This window comes from Tachypleus tridentatus, chromosome 13 (assembly GCF_004210375.1).
Source record: "Tachypleus tridentatus isolate NWPU-2018 chromosome 13, ASM421037v1, whole genome shotgun sequence".
NCBI classification, from domain to species: domain Eukaryota; kingdom Metazoa; phylum Arthropoda; class Merostomata; order Xiphosura; family Limulidae; genus Tachypleus; species Tachypleus tridentatus.
Genome location: NC_134837.1, coordinates 36,827,072 through 36,844,930, shown reverse-complemented (window position 1 = coordinate 36,844,930; position 17,859 = coordinate 36,827,072). Strand labels below are relative to the sequence as shown.

Here is a 17,859-nt window from a genome sequence, read left to right as displayed (position 1 = left end):
AAATCACTTACAACACTGCCTGTGAATCTTTAGATAATGAATTTTGGATTATGTTTGTTTTCTTATAGTAAAGCTACATTGGGCTATATGGTGTGTCCACCGAGGGGAATCGAACCCATGATTTTAGCGTTTTAAATCCAAAGACTTTGAATTATGAGCCTAAACCTATCTAATTCAGTTTAGAATTTAAGAATCATCATTTGCTTTTTTTTCTACCGTAATGTTACGCTGGTTTAATTAAAACAAAGATGAACAGTCTGTATTTTGATTTCATCAAATTATTTAACTTTCTCAAACTGTACCGGATTCAGGCTTAACGGCATAAGATTTTTGTTACGCAATCAAACTATTTTTTTTTGTTCTTATTTTGAACTCAGACCCAATTACTCAGTTTTTAAGCTACATAGCCAAGTTCTTTGTCTGTTACTGGACTCTTGACTGTCTCACTAAAAATACTATAAGATTCACGAAAACCTTACTTACTGTGCTAAATATCTATAACCTTTTATTAAAACTGATTCCTAAACAAAAAACTGAATACCTAAGAATTATCAAAATGGTTACTGTTTTCAAAGGATGTGATACATTTTCTGCCAAATATTTTGAGATTCTAGTCTTCGTGGGTAGTCCTATACATATTAACAGTAGATTCGTCTTGATCAGAAGATAAAAAACAACAAGTTCTTCGTTTCAGTCCTAGTTCTTTTAACACAACTGATTTCATAATTTTATGATAATTTTTTATCGTTCAAGGTAGCTTGCAATAAATACACTCTTGAGTTAGATGCAACGTGGAGTTGGTGGGTTCTTTAAAGTTATGTGTTATCGGCATATGTTATAAAAGAAATTTAAACCTTTCTAAAACGGTAAAGTGACGTGAAATCAACAAACTTGTGCAAAGTAATTTAATAAGCGCAATAAAAACACAAATTTTTGTGTGTGCAATTAAGCACGCTGTGCTTTCGTTTTCTTTGCGGAAATAAATGTTTTATTTACTTCATAACCTTAGTCTAGTTTCCTTATTTCACTCAAGTTATTAAATACAGTTCTACAGATAATGTCAACTCTCCAGTTATTATCAGATCTGTCTGATACCTACTTACAGATATATTACTTTAACCTGAACATATTACAAATTCGTAACACCAATGACTGTGTAGTTTTTAAAGTTTGTAAAACTCATAATAAGTCCAGTTAATGAAGTTTTTATTTCCAAGTGCTTCTTTAATCAACATTGTTTGTGGTTATTTTTAATATTTGTTTCAAACAATCAAAGACTATTAAAAAGAAACTTATTATTAATGTATTCTTAATATGGCTGGTTGAGGTATTAAATCTTTAATTAAAATAAAGTACAGAACAACGTTTCGACCTTCTTAAGTCATCTTCAGGTTAACAATTTTTTATGCATGTTGTAGATTTCCTGATGACGAGATTATCTTTCTCATTCTTAGTATTTTCTTTATAAAGGAAAGTGAAGTCTCTAAGCTGCAATACACTCCCTCATAACATGATAGTACGTATACAAGTATTCATCGATAAATTACTGAAATTTTCTTTTCTCAAAACATAAATTCAACGCATGAACTTTCTCTCAACATGAGGCGTCTCGGTGCCAGAAATAGGAGGTAAAAAATCCGTGATTTATCTGATTTTGATGGAACATACAGAGGATGTAGCATACGATGACGTTTGCAGTTTATAGTTTCCAATAGGGACAGCAATTGATCAAATTATGAATAGTCAGCAGAAACCCCATGTTTAATTACTACACTTCTTCTTGTGTAACCGATGGGTCCGCTATGTGAGTCGACTTCTTTGGCCCTCATTGCAACTGTGTTTTTTTTTCAGACAAAAACCCAAGAAGTATTTAAAGAATAACTCCGAGCGCCTCTAAGAGTGACTGTAACTTTGTTACTCTTTGGCATGTCATCAGCAATGACAACTATTCACTGTGCAAGGTTTCGAGGTGTTCGACGTTCATCCTGTGAAACCGTTATGGATGCGATCATGACAGAGCTTTTGTCAACACTTGTTGCGGCAAAATTTATCTGTCAATCCTATAAATGCTTTGGTTTCGAATATGTTTTATGCTGACACGTACAATGTTGATTGCACAAGTAGCCTTCTGTTAGATCAGAAGATAAAGAGCAAATTGTACTGTCTTAAACAGATAACAGATCGCATAATTTGATTTGAGATTGAAAATCATATACATAGTAAGAGTGTGTGACCTTTGCTGATAAGGTTATGAAGGCATTCCGAAATTTTTAACTGAATTTTAACTGAAATATGTCTATTTTTCTTCTCAGAGATTATTAATAATGCTTGTAAATATTAGGTTGATATTGCATTTTTTTATTTTAATTATGAAAGTGTCATGCATTTATTAATATACTTATTCCGACTTTTAAGTAACATAAATATATAACCAAATAAGCTTCGTTGCTTATATTTCGATATGTTCCATGAAAGGGAAATAGATAAATAAGATATATGTGAAACGACGAACAGGAAACGTCCTTCAAAACACTGTTGAAACACACCTGCAACATGCTTTTTAGGTTTTAGTTTTTTTCAACTACATCAGCGAATTTGACTTTCTATCTTGTATCATGTTTAACTTTTTTTAATGACATTTCTTTTTATTGTAATCAGCACTTACGCTGAAAGTCCAAGGTAAACCCATAACGTATGGTTTAAGCTCCTCCTTTGAACAAGTCCATCTTGAGGTGATTTATCACTAGGAGAGAAGGCGCGCTTCAAGAACACCCGATTAGAGGCCCCGTAACTGAATTTAGAATGTTAATATTTTTTATGACTTATTTTATTCTTTTTTATTTTTCATTTATTAAACGAAGACCAATGTATGTACTTTCACAACAAATTATGTGATTTAGATTATGTCTAAAAGTAGTTTCTATCAGTATATTAACTCGTTCACTTCTAAAAAAAAAGACTTGTTATTCATTGAAACAATTTGTACTGTGTACTTTTCATATACAAACAAAAGTTTGCTATAATTTTGGAAGTCGTTTTAGTTAAATACATATATATTTATCAACCTATCCCTTGCATATTATCAGCCTTTACATGCCTCCAATTTGTAATTACTGATATCGAATATAAAAATGTAAATATATGCATGTGTGTGAGTGTACATATACAGACATTTTTCTCCTGGAACTGTATTTCAAAAAACTGGCAACCCCACACAACACACATGAATACCATCGTTCTGTGCGGGAAGGGTATCATATTTCAGTTTGCGACCACAGGTTGCATCACTTCTAAAATCTTAATATTTCCAAGCTGTTCAATACCGTCACAGGTACTTGGCTAGGGTAAAAAAATCTTTGTTTGTTTCAATATCATGCACTTACTAAGTAACAACTAAATTTAAACGTTAAAAATATGTCAGCTGTTAAAAAAGCAGTAAATCTATGGACTAACAAAACTAAAACCCAGGGGTCAATTCCACGGATTGGATACAGCTCTTAGCCCAGCGTAGCTCTTTGCTGAAAACAAACGTTAAAAGTATAGTTTAAAACGATACTAATATCGTAAAACTTATGCAATAAAAGAAATACATGAAAAAATTCAACATTATTTTACCAACCTTTAAATTTCAATGATCACTCTAACATATACTATTAACTTCAACCAGCACATTTTTTTCTTTTTCTGTTTTAAAAGTAATGGTGTTTATGAGCTACAATTGTTTAAACTATATTTCATGCACTATTGCTTCCAGATTTGATATCTTATTACCAATTTACTTCAAATAATCTTTTTTATATATATATTCAACGAAGTGGTGTTTTGGGGATAACAAGGCAACAAACAAGACACACTGATTAGTGTTTCTTGGAGTTATTTCTTATCTCTTGCAAAGTCGTGAATCTGCTGTATCCAAACAAGCAATCCTCCTGATGGAAACGTATTTTAGCTGAAAGTTATTTCAGTTAAAACGTTACAGTACTTCCGAATGGCTTCATAACCTTATCAGCAAAGGTCACACACTTGTATTGAATATTTCCTAATCTATTTAATTTATCTAACCACATGAAAGTTACATTTCACTAGTGCAAGTTAAATCAAAACAAAACTGCAACTGACTGCTGAACGTTACTTTTTATGTTAAAGTAACTAACGGTATTAACAATGTTAGCCAGTTTTTTTTTTCTTTTATACTTTCCTTCACTCTAATATATTTCATGCTTGCCTACAAATTAACTTTAAAAACCTATGTAAGAATTATGTGCGTAATACTGTTTATTTGTTGTTTTTTATGGTTCTTCTTAAACTTGAAAGAGTATTGTATATATTTATATTACTTTGTTATTTTGTATTTCCCGTATTTAATTAACGTAATAAACCTTCCTGTGTCAGAAATCGGCATGAAATTACTAGGGTAAGGACAATATATTACTGTTGAATGATAAAACAAACAAACATCTGTGTTATAGGGTAACGGTACGATTTTTATTTTAAAATACTATCAAAATCAACATTGTAACTTAGAGCCATTTATTTTCAATGTTTAATGTAGGTGGACGTTTATTGAGCAAGAAAAATGTTTAATAAAAAATGATGCGTAAATTTAAACTGCGACACAGTTCAACATGATTAAAGTGCCTCATCTAACATGATCAAAGTATATTTAATTCTTAACGTAATTTTTAACAAAAAAAAACTTTTTCAATGTCAAGGACAAAATAACAAAACTGCAGAATTCAAAAGCGGAACACTCTTTCACCTGTATCTAATGTTGAAATTTGTATAATGAGACCAGAACTACGTTTGGAAGAGTTCGTTTCTCAACACTTCAGGAATTGAGCGATTCACTCGCAAGAGTGCTATCATGTCACATGTAATATAATACATCTATTCCAGATAGACGTTCCATATTTTCATCGTATAGCAGAGACTGAAAATGAACTTAGAATGAAAGACAAACTCTCTAGCAATATCAGGAAAAATATAAAACACACACACAAAATATATTAAAGTTAACTGTTCATGAGTAAATATTGTACATTGGTTCTGTTTAATATTCGCTTTAATGAAACAAGTTTAAAAAATAAGCTTTAATGAAAGTATCTAAATATGTTATTTGGAGTTCATTCAATTAAGAAACGTGATTATAGATTTGTGAAGTATATGCATTTAAGAGATTAAAAGCTTACTAGCTAGATAGACGTATAATGAATTTTCATATCTACAAACAATATTTGATACCTTATGATCTGTACAGGTACAAGTTGTGGAGATATATATGTATACGTATGACAATATACCTATGTTAATAAACGTATGTGCAAAGTCAGACACATTTACAGGACATTGTTCTGCAGTCGCAAGCTCAGATTTGTATATATATATATTCACTCATATGGAATATACTTATATTCATGAACATATGCGCGGTCCCACCACATTTATGAAACATTGACCTACAGTCACGATAATAGGAAATGGAATGGATATTGACTGAAAATATTTTGCATAAAAAGCAGTTTGGGGCATCTAAGGCCAAGTGAAGTGGTCTCTATAGGTCCCTTAGGGTTTTACCAAACAGAAAAAGAGGGAGAAGTGCCATTGATGGAAAAGTTTTATCAACTTTCTGGCTATTTCTTTAGAATATAAGATAGCATATATTTACCAAGATGACAGGTGACGTGGCATCATGTTGACCTGAGACCCAGAAACAAGGTGTATCTGGTGGACACTATTCTCCAACACGAACTCTTCTGTCAGCAAATGAGAAGGTGGATCCTTGTGCATGAAGTAGATGACTAGTTAGGTAGCAGAGAACTTCTCTGTGAAGATAACTCTGACAGGAGACAGAAGCAAGTTGGTGTTGATAGGCTGGCTTCAGTAACAGGAACCATTTTGCCAACGGTTGAAACAGTGGGAATTTGCAAGTGCTGAAAAGAAGGATGATAAGATATGGCGCGTGGAATTTCTCTGTTAAGAGATGTTATAACTGCTACGGGTAAATTTATTGAAATAGAAATAAGTTCAACATTTACTAAAACACAATAATAATAATAAATTTACGTAATTTTCTGCTACATTAATAGTATCTTGATGTCATCGCTAGTGAAGCTGGTGTAAGTTTCATCAAACATACATATTTACTCAAAATATTAATAATTAGCTAGAAGGTGAGTTAGCGTTGTAATGCAACTATAGGTAAAATAAATAATAGAAGGAATAATAAATGAACAATAAATAAAACCATAAGCATGAAAAAATAAAACATGCTATCTCGCAAGGTGAGAGTCAAGACTGGGAAGCTCTTGATGGATGACAGCTACTATCATGAGCTATATCAATGGTGGTTAATGAAATACGAAGAAGCCATTCTATGAAGAGAGTCACTTAGCTATTCCAAGATTCAAGAGTGAAGTACCATTGCTGCTGACCTCCACCAGCGTTTGTTGTATCACTGGTCATGCTGCTAGTGATCACGGAAGAGATGGATTAAATGAGGGCAGCACAAACAAACACTTGTCTTCTTTCTCAGATAGCGTGGGGTAAAACAATCATGATCTGTAGAGTTTGATGATTTAGTGACCCCAGTGTGAGGAACTGTCGGTTTCTATATCCTGTTTACTTAAATTCACCCTCATTATACCACCATGGAAAGATCTGCACCGAGATTACATTATATGTGTTGGGGATAAAGCAGAACATTATTTCAATGTTTAAAAAGGCCTGCCGAAGAGGATACGAATAATTTATTGGTGAGTTTGAAGCAATTAAATTCATGAAGTTGATGGTCTCCCGATGATACAATGCCTGATTCTAAGATTGGATAGTCTGTCTCTTTAGGCTGTAGATTATCTGATAGAGACACAGCTTGGAGATTGCAGCACAGCATAGCCAAGCTGTACCGGGTATTTGAATCTAGAAGGAAGTAGAATCAATAATCAATAAAGTTTTCGTTCTTCACTGTAATAATGGATGACCGGCTACCCACTGGAATAATAATAAGGGTGACAAGTAAAGTGGTGGCAATTGATGTTACCTCTAGTTATAGTGTTTCTCCTGTCATACTGAGTCTAAAAAGAATATTCTGCTACCAGTGTATTTAAAACTGATTTTTTGAGGATTGAAGCATCCATTTCATTTCGACACCAGAATAAATTACTGGCTGGATAAGTATGCTGATGTATTTGTTGGACTGGATATCTAACTGGGGAAAGTTATAATCAGTTACAATTAAATAGAAATATTTAAGTTTAGTAAAATACTTGCTACACAGGCTTCCCTAAACCACTGTTGACGAAGCCAATTCTGAAATAAAATAGTTATTAATGAATGGGATCATACAACCATCCAAGAGTGGTAACTTAAAAAAATGAAGAAGGTGATAATAGGTTTTGGGCTGATATATACCAGGCGAATGCCATAACGGGTATTGATGTCTTTCTGTTACCATGAGTAGATGAATTCCTAACTATGTTGAAAGTGTCTAATGGTTTAGCACTTCATACATGGCCCTTTGATGATCGTAAGTCAAACTGGATAACAAAATAGAACCAAAATTACTTGTAGCACAATGGACTATTTATTTGATTTGTAAGTCATGTCTTTTGTACTATGTAATGCTCTTGCCAGTTTTAAGAGACTAACAACTATTATGTTTGAAGGCTGTAATGCGGAAATTGTCTGGTATTTATGTATTATATCTTGTTATTTTGTCAAATATTCAAGTCTACTGTTTGTCCATGATTAACCAGAGGTAGGAATGACACGATTAAAGTTAAAATTTAGAAAGTGTGTGTTGTTGTGCACATAAGCTCAATTTCTTGGTTAAATCATGGATATAGAAAGTGTATTTATTGACTCAAGGTGATTTAAGATTGACTCCTAGCCTATGACATGGCAAAAGTTTGAAGTTCTTTGGGTACACATCATATTATTGATATTTTATGGTCAATTTATCTTGGATTATTTCACCAGTATTTTCTCTCACTAAATCTTATGTGCATTTCAAAAACATCAAACTGATCCTGTTCTTAAACCATGCTTTGGTGGATATACAGATAATGGTATATTGTCAGCATATTGTTATTTCTTGTTGAACACCAATGCCATTGATTGTGGAATCAGAGCAGAGATGAAGAAGTTTCAGGATGGGGCTGAACAGGACAGGGTGTATATAAGCTACACACTAATTCTGCAGAATTAAAAGAAAAGTGTGTGTAGTTATAGTCAGGAAAGAATACATACGAGCTACACACTCATGCTGAATTTTAAACTTGCAAATCAAGAGAAAAAGTCTATTGTTTTATAGTGTTGTCCGATTTGCTACATTTAAACTATAAATTACGGAATAAAGTTTCGTCATTTCAACATTGGTGTGTGTGTGTTGTAACAAAACCACATCGGTGTATCCGTTGTGTCCACTGTCGGAGATGGAACTGCTAATCTTAGAGTTGTAAATCCGTAGATTAGCGTTGACTCTCCATTACTTACAGTAAACTTATGAAATGATTATATTTACTTGAAACATTTGTTCTCTTAATCACTGTAGTCTTACATTTATTTATATTCTTAGTTATATACAGTTGTATGTACCTCTAACTAATATATGAATATTTGTACCTTGTATGTTAGAAACTATGACGTATATCTATGCAAGTATTTAATTGACGTAAATTGCCACTGTTATATGCTTTGTATTTACAGTAAACTGTTCTATTTTACAAAATGTTCTTCATTGTTGCATTTAACATAAGATTTACATCAAATTTAAATCACCCAACGAAATTTTTATAAAACGAACTTGAAAGCTTGCATTCAATAAATATGTTGGCAAGTAATTCCTGAAACGCAACTTATTTTGTATAATAATTTTGTGATAATCAAACAAAGCACACATGAACCTGTTAAGACAAAAGAAAATACATTTATTTGAAGAACTTAAAAACAAATATATATATACAATTGGGAAAAAAGACGTCACAAATATATTTAAAATAAACTTAAGGATTTCTTGGTATACATTTTTCAAACCTTTCACAATATGCATAAAGATTGGAAACTTTTAGTTTAATATATTGCAAGAATTATAACAAAATTCAAACTTAAGACTTTATATACGAGAAGACATCTTGAAGTTCTTCAATCGTTGTCCCTTCTGAATGTTGTTTCAATTCTTTTGATCCAGCTGTAATACCCCAGTTATCGGGTTTTGAAGAAGAAGGAGAATACTGGCGTCCAGAAGAAGGGTTAATCTTCTCCTAGTATGTACGACGAGGTCTGAAAACCAAAATGGGATAAATAGTAACCACAGTATTATTTCCTAATTAAGCATAAGAAAACCTTCCTTAAAAATCCACAGATTGTTAAATAGAACAAGTTTCTTTTGATGTTATCCATCTATACACTAAGGACATTACCTTGCTCTAACCCAATGTTTGGTATGCATCCTCAGCCCTTCACCCCACATGTCATGTTTCTCCGATGCTATGGGTTTCTTCCCCCCTTTCTTCTGGAATAGCACGGATGTGATACGGTTCAAAACCACAACATCCACCAGTGTAACGGACTCCAAGATTATAGGCTTCCCTAGCAAAACGGTGCATGCCCCATCTTGAACAAATCCTGGGTTCCAATGCTAAATATATAAGCCAACAGTAAATAACTGTTTATCTACTCTTTGTATTTCTTAACTATGTAAATTTAATTATGAAACCTTCTCACAGTCTTCCTTTTGGATAATAATTTACCATTTTAAAATCCATATTTTACGACAATAACTTTAGATACTGCATCACAATACTTTCTATAAACAAGAGCTTTGATTTGAAAATACGACGTAAAGTTGTAGATCATGAAGCTCCATGTCTTGGAATTAGGAATATCCGAATCATTGTCTATCAATGTGAATTTATGGCAAAAAAGTCTTAATAACTAAATCATGCAGCATTATTTTAACTAATGATATTACCGCAACCGTCTGCCATGTTGCAAGATATCCTATTAGAGTTTGTTTTAATACAATGTATTACATTTGAAGAAGCTACAAATTATATGCATTGCAGTCATTCTATAAAGAGAAATATAATAAGAAAAAAGTTTCAAAAGTTCCTGCTTTTAGTAAGTAAATAATTAAAATTGCACTTTAAAATATATGTTTCATTGTCATACTTTTGGTATTAATATTGCAAATTTTCATACTCTGAACACACTCAGTATATTTTAAGAATATAGAATTTCTCGAAGATATGTTTCGAGTTCAGGTACAATTAAATTACCAAAGGGAAACTCTGGAAGGTCAATAAAGCCCTGTTTACCTGCATCAGTAGTAAGAAATGCTATAGGCTGACACATAAGGTGGGCTCTGAGTCCTTCAACATCGAGAGCTTTCTTCATAAGTTTCATAGCTTCCAAGGATACAAATGGATCAAAGTGGCAATTCACTCCTATTGCATCAGCACCTTCGTGATAAAAACAAGAGATTCGAAGCACATTATAATTGTAGTAATACAAAAAACACACAAAACATTGTGGTGAAAAGTACAAGGACATGTTTGATAACTATCCAAAGATTAATCAAAGTACATTATTTAACAAAACCTATAATGCTTATGATTGTATAGAGCCAACTTAAGAAATGGGTTGAACATTATTTTACAAGACCAGACAAAAAAGAAAACAATTGACGAGTACCTGCTTTAACCATCTTTATTGCACACTCTCCACACGATGTATGATGAAGGTCACCTTCAGGACCAATACACATGTTTGCTGCCACAGGTAACTTTGTCTCCTTGCAGACTTCAATAGCCCACATTATCTCTTCAACATGTTCAAAATACTGTAAAAGAGACACTTGAGTAATTCTTTGCAAGAAAGAAGTTTTGAATTGAAACCAATCAAGGCCCTTCATTTGTGTAACTGAATTTGTTTAATCATATAGAACCAGTTTGTAAACACATTAAAATAGCAGTCGTGGAGGAAAATTTTCACATTCATCTGACCACAAAAGAACTACTCCAGAAACAAAACTAAAGATCTGGTAGCATTTACTTTTTGTACATATTTATCTAAACTTTAAAACAACACTTGTAACAATGTATTACTCATTTGGACACAGCATAGATAGGAAAAAGTTTGACATATTTATGCCTTAAATGAGATTTTATCAAAATGTTGTGTATGTATAGAACAATGTATCTAATATTATCCAATACGAAATATTAAGTTGGTTTTTTTATTTCGGTTACCTCATTCTCTGTATGCTTAGAAATTTGAAATGTTTCTGAATAACGCAACAGCTCAAGTTTTCTTATTAACGAAGTAATTCAGCACTAGAGAAATTCATAATTGGACTATATCTCACAGATAAGAAAATCGACTCCATTGTCAGTGAACACTTTGACCTGTTTTCGAAATTCTTCCTGCACCTTCTCTTTATTCCTGCCTGACAAATAGGTTGGAGTTTGAGAAAGACCACCAGCAACAAGGCAGTCCCACATCGCAAATTCTGGGGATGCAAAATTGTTACTCTCAAAAATAACCCTCGTATACATCTTCTATCTTATTCACTGCTAACAACTTTTGTCAGGACAAGATGTGATATACACAGGAAAACATTCCCTAGGAAAGGCAGAGGTGAGAAGATACTAAAAAGTCTTTAGTGAGTTTCGTTCCTTTTGGGCTACACCCCACATGAACCTATCCTTTAGAAACTTAAACCAGAAGAAGGAAGACAGAAAATCATTCACTGGAGAAATCAAGTACACTGTTTGTTCGCAAGTTCTTGCACCTTCTCACTCTGACATAATTAGAACTGCAAAGATGGCAATGTAAGTGAAAATTTTTTTCAAGCAACAAATGTAAAAATCATGACCACGCACTTACTGTGAATTTTGTTCCAGCTTCGTTTCCCGTGTTTTCTAGTTTATCATCACTGGCATAAAATGTGAAGGCTTGCATTACATCTGAACCAGCTCTTAAAAATTCTTTATGAAGTTGACGTACTACGAAAGAGGAAGAAAAAAATAAAAAAATATAAAAAAGGCATAAAAATCAGCATTTTAATGATAAGTATCCATGACGTTATAAACGTTCTCAAGATGCTCGTGGTTGAGAATAAGGCATCGTCGTTTCAATTTTTAATTTATAGAGTTTTAAAATATTAACGTTAAAATTCTGAAGTTAAAGTTATTGGTATTATTATGAATATCCCTAAATTTCCTTACCAGCTTCTGGATTCTCGACACATGCTTCCGGTGTCTAAGGTCCTGATTTCACAACCTCGTTTCTCCAAAGCAAACACAAATCCTCCATCACCTATGACCACTCCCTCTTCCAAACGTTGCAGTAATCCCTTCTTTATTAGTAAAAAAGAGGAGACTTGATTGAGTCGAAATTCATTAACTTTAATATAAAAGCTTTTTGTTGAAGTCAAATATATTAATTTCTGATCAAAGAAAGTTCCTTATTAATTACATGAGAATTATCAGTCATGTCAGTAATTTGATATTCCAATAATTTGGAAGATAAATCAAAAAGTTATATAATAGCTAATATTCACTGACTTACAAGTGTTGTCTATAAACAGTTTTGTTTGGCAATAGATAAGTTTCTAAACCACTGGAGAGATTTAAACAGTTTGGTAGGGATGGTAGTCTTGAGTGAAAGAGTATTTTGAGGCTAATTTTTCTAATATGTTAGTTTACTTTTTTTTAATTATCACAGTTGGTTTCAGCACAGATTAATTTCAAGTATTATTACCCACATGTTTTATTATGTTAATCCACAAATAATTCCGATTTTAAAATAAAATTTAAAATTAGATATAAGCAGCGGAGATAATTAGATAATTGGAACGGTAAAACAAAAAATTATAAATTCAGACTGTTTACCTATGTTAATATTCACTTGCGGAAACTTTGATCGAGGTTAAAACTTCACAAAACACGCCCCTGTATACCTATTTTCCCCTATAAGCGTACATCTCCTTATGATAAACAGTTATTTTGTCAAGTGTTATCTAACACTAACAGATCACATATTCCTGCTATTATTAACAAAAACTCGTGAATAAAGGAAGGAAACTGTATAATACGTTAACCACACTATTTCTCCAATAGTGCAGTTCTGTTTAAACTTAGATATTACAAGAATATAATAATTTACTCCAAACGATTTGCAATTTATAAATATTTTCTCTTTTTGAAACTTGGAAGCAGTACGTTTAACTATTCTTTCTCTTAGAATATGTTCGCGCACACTATACTGTTAGTGAAAATACATGCAATGTAGTATATATTAGCACTACAATAGAAACTGCAAACGAAGAACTGAATTCATTTATTACAGGCTGCTATTCTGACAGTTATAACTTATAATTGTGAAATACACATAAAACAAATGAAGTGAACATATGAATACATGTCATTTTATAACAGTTCTTAGTTTCGACAGTAAATATCCTCAATTGTTAATACCTTTATTAAAGTTCAAAGCTCTGCGATCTACTAAACTCGTTGTTTCTCTCCAAATTAATTTTTATTGATTATAAATAAGTTCTCAATAAACATTGGTGGTAACTTACTTTGTTATCTTGAACAGGTCCCATTATATAAAATTTCGGCGTCTTTCTTTTCTTCCTGTTCGTCTATTGGTTATTAATATTTCACACTCCAACTTCCTCCAACTTTGACGAGAGCGACATGGTGATGCTAAACGTTATTTATAACAGAGGAGGCAGTGATTGTCATGTGATTAACTATTCCCATTTTCAAGCATAGGTAAGGAATAATATTAGATAACCGTTCTTAGATAGGTAAAAGAAGTTAAAATACCATAAATTTCATCATTGTTTTATTTAGGTTCCTGATATCAAATATAATTTATCTGTACAATCATCTCCCATAACAGATACTAATTTCGGAATTATTTTTACGTATACCTCTTTACCTTAACAAAATGGACTCAACCAAAGGCGAAGCATCAGCAACACGACTGTGCTTACTGTGGAGCTTCCAATGTAGGTGCTGATCGCAGTCAAGGGAACTTTCAAGTTAATCATAATAGAATGAGTTTTAAATCATGTTCACTGATATATTTTGAAAAAATCTATAAAAAAAATTAAAGATAATGTTTTATTTTTTTTTAATCGTGTTTTGAAGGACTGTTCCAGCTCATTATTATATCGGTATCTTACACGGCTACTTTCTTTCCACGGAACGTAACGATATTTTAGCAAAGGCGCTCAAATTGGGTATGTTTTCTTTATTTTAGTTGTAAGTTAGTTTGTTTTTTGTTTTTTTTTAATTTCGAGAAACGTTACTCGAGGACTATATGCGCTAACCGTCCGTAATTTTGCAGTGTAAGACTAGAGGGAAGGCAGCTTGTCGTTAGCACCCACCGCCAATTCTTAGGCTGCTCTTTTACCAACGAATAGTGAGATTTATTGTTACATTATAGCGCCCCCACGGCTGAAAGAGAGAGCATGTTTGGTTTGACGAGGATTCGAACCCGCGACCCTCGGATTACGAGTCGCACGCTTTACGCGCTAGGCCATGCCGGTTCCTGTAAGTTAGAGTAGAGCGCTTAATAAATTTGTGTAAGCTTCCTGGTGGAATAAAGGAAATGGAGTATTAATCTCAAGTTTATGAAATGTATTAAAACAGTAATAACACACATGCAAATATAAAATATGAAAATAATTGCTACATAAAATTTTATAATATTAATAGTCTAAACTTGTACGTGGAAAGAAGTCATATTAAGTGGAAGAAAATTATATTTTAAAGTTTAAAATTATGGGTAGAAAATAAATTAAACAAAGTAGAAAACGACATGTTCATGTACACCACAATATAAAGTTTTTTATAACAAGGAGGCTGTAGTAGATTTGAAAAAAAAACAACGTTGTTCGCATAAGGGAGTTTAAAAGTAGGTCAGCTTATGAAACTTAGGCCACGTACGAGCATCTGTGTTTTTAGTTAATCAAACTATAAACTTATAACAATTGTTATCAAACACGTTTGTTTTAGCTTCCTTTTTTGTTTATTAAAGTTTCTTCAGCTAATGATGTTAATAAGGCGAGTCTTTATTTATAACCGAGGGCCAGGTGGTTAAGGCACTAGACTCGTAATCTGAGGGTCGCGTGTTCGAAGCCCCGTTGCACCAAACATGCTTGCCCTTTCAGCCGTGAGGGCGTTATTATGTGCGGTCGATCCCACTATTCGTTGGTAAAAGAGTAGCCAAAGAGTTGGCGGTAGGTGGTGATGACTAGCTGCATTCCTTCTAGTCTTACAATGCTAAATTAGTGACGGTTAACATAGATAGCCCTAGTGTAGCTTTGCGCGAATTCGACACACAGCAACAATTATCTTTATTTATAGTCCTATGAAAGTTTCTCACTTTTCTCTTATATCGCTCTAAAATTCAATTAATTTATGTTATTTTATGTTATTAATTTATCTATAAGATGTGTATGTGAAATTACTATGAAAATCAACTATGTAACTTTGAGCTGTGAGGTTAAAATTTTCTTAAACAAAATGATAATCCATATTTTTTCTAAAGTAAAAGAATCTTACATGATCAACACACCTTTGTGATAAAGAAGTGCAGACGTGGCAAAACGTTTCTTTGTATTTGAGTGAGAATGTTTATATTATTCTGTTCGTAACTTATAGACTAATCTCATATGGTATTATGAAACTTTTGATGTGCGATTTAAGCGCAACCCTATGATAAGCGATCGAGTTGTGATAAGTTTCAGTAACTATTATTCCCCTTATCGCCAAGACAAAATTCACGCTCCACACTTTAGGTCAATGTTTAGATTATAAGAGCAACAGTTAAATCCTACTATTAGATCAGATAAGAGTAGCTCCAGAGTTGACAGTGGGTAAGTTTTACCAGTTGTCTTCTGAGAAGTCATAAGCTTGAATTGCGGAATTACATTACCAATGACATGATAGTTTACATACGGGTTATTTGATGTCAATTTTCGTGAGCGTTTAAAGATACTTTCTTCGGTATTATAGGGCCTGGCATGGCCTAGCGCGTTAAGGCGTGCGCTTCGTAATCTAAGGGTCGCGGGTTCGCGCCCGAGTCGCGCCAAACATGCTCGCCCTTTCAGCCGTGGGGGCGTTATAATATTACGGTCAATCCCACTTTTCTTTGGTAAAAGAGTAGCCCAAGATTTGGCGGTGGGTGGTGATGACTAGCTGCCTTCCCTCTTGTCTTACACTGCTAAATTAGGGACGGCTAGCGCAGATAGCCCTCGAGTAGCTTTGTGCGAAATTCCAAAAACAAACAAACAAACAATCGGCATTATAACTGAAAATATCACGAACAGCGAGGTTACCTACCATATTACACAATGCATTCTACGTTTTATGAGTAGAGACGTTTAATTAATCATATTGAGTTCCATGTTGATTTTAAGTTTATCTCTAACTATATAGATTGCTGTAATAGGAAGAAAATATTAATTTCAATACTACTTCATCTGAAAGTGTGCATCTCTGAACACACTAAAGAGTTGATAAGGAACAATCGTATGTTTTGCTGTCACAACTGATTGTGAAACAGCTTAAGAAGCAGAAATTTCAAATAGTTTAAATTGAAAATCGGCTTAGAAAATAAAATAATCTCACAAAAAAACATCACAAGACCTACAACCTGCCCAAAAAATCATGTAAAAACATATAACTGTTAACAGCATAGAAATGAATTGGGATCTATTAATAGTGTTTACAATATTAGTTCCACTCTAATTGTCTTTAATTTCTTTACTTTAATAAAACAAGTGTAATGTAATTAAACATTAACAAATAACTTCCAAACTTTTTTTTTGCAGTTAATTAAAGAAGCACGTGATCATAGACTTGTGAATCATATTCGTTTATGAGAATAAATTTTATTAGCAAGACATAATTAATTTTAATGTTTACATAATTGAGTGTGTATTGCGAACATTTCAGATCTGTGATCGCCCTCCAGTGGCATAACGGTGTGTGTGCGGACTAACATCGCAAGAAACAGTGTTTCGATGTCCATGTTGGGCAGGGCACAGAGAACCCATTGTGTAGTTCTGTGCATAATGATAAACCAACCAAAATATACGAGATTTTTGATCCCAGCCATGTGAGGGTGGTGGGTGATGAACTTTCGGTTAATCCAGTTGGAAATGGTTAGACTTATAAGGAGATCAGTGGTTATGCAATCTTCTATACTGGGAATCATGTTCGAACTAATGTAAGCTAAGGCTTACAGAATAATAAAAATATAAAATAATTTTCAAGGCATAACTGCGCGTAAGTAAGAAGAGAAGAGGTAATTAGTAATTTACTGTTTACAATATATCCATATTATATAATGTAATAGAAATTGTCAGTGTGACCACTGTAATTTTGTGTTAGAGGAAACTATTTTATAAGGTTAATTGGGCTGCATGCAACATTTGTGAAACTATAATAATTCAATTCCTGTTCGGCCGGAATTAAGTGATCTGACAAATCTTTAATAACTATGCAAATTACGCATTAAGAAATGTTATTGTAACATTATATTTATTTGGATGTTTGCCAACTGCAGTCACGAGACTTCGGTTACAAAGCAAGAGGCAGCGAGAGATTTGAATAAGTTAAAATCCAGTTCCAACCAGATAAACCCAAGGCCACAACAAGTTGAAAATTTTTGTAATGAAGGTTCTTGTCGAACAGGCTTAACGACAAACATAAGAACTGAGAGAAGAAAGTTTGAATATGACCTTTGTTTAGCCTGAGATTAATAACTTCAGAAATATAAAACTTAAAATGTGTAAAGGTAAATTTGATGTATTTCCAACATATCTTAAAAATGTCCATT

At 32.9% G+C, this 17,859-nt stretch overlaps 1 pseudogene across 1 annotated transcript; it reads right to left on the bottom strand.

Moving 5' to 3' along the window:
* Nucleotides 1-8,906: 8,906 nt before the first annotated feature.
* On the bottom strand, nt 8,907-13,606 carry LOC143236110 (betaine--homocysteine S-methyltransferase 1-like; annotated as a pseudogene). The gene is made up of 7 exons (XR_013019490.1): nt 13,583-13,606; nt 12,225-12,355; nt 11,884-12,002; nt 10,690-10,837; nt 10,275-10,457; nt 9,417-9,634; nt 8,907-9,276 (listed from the first exon to the last, which is right to left on the bottom strand). The product of XR_013019490.1 is annotated as a betaine--homocysteine S-methyltransferase 1-like (transcript).
* Nucleotides 13,607-17,859: the final 4,253 nt, after the last annotated feature.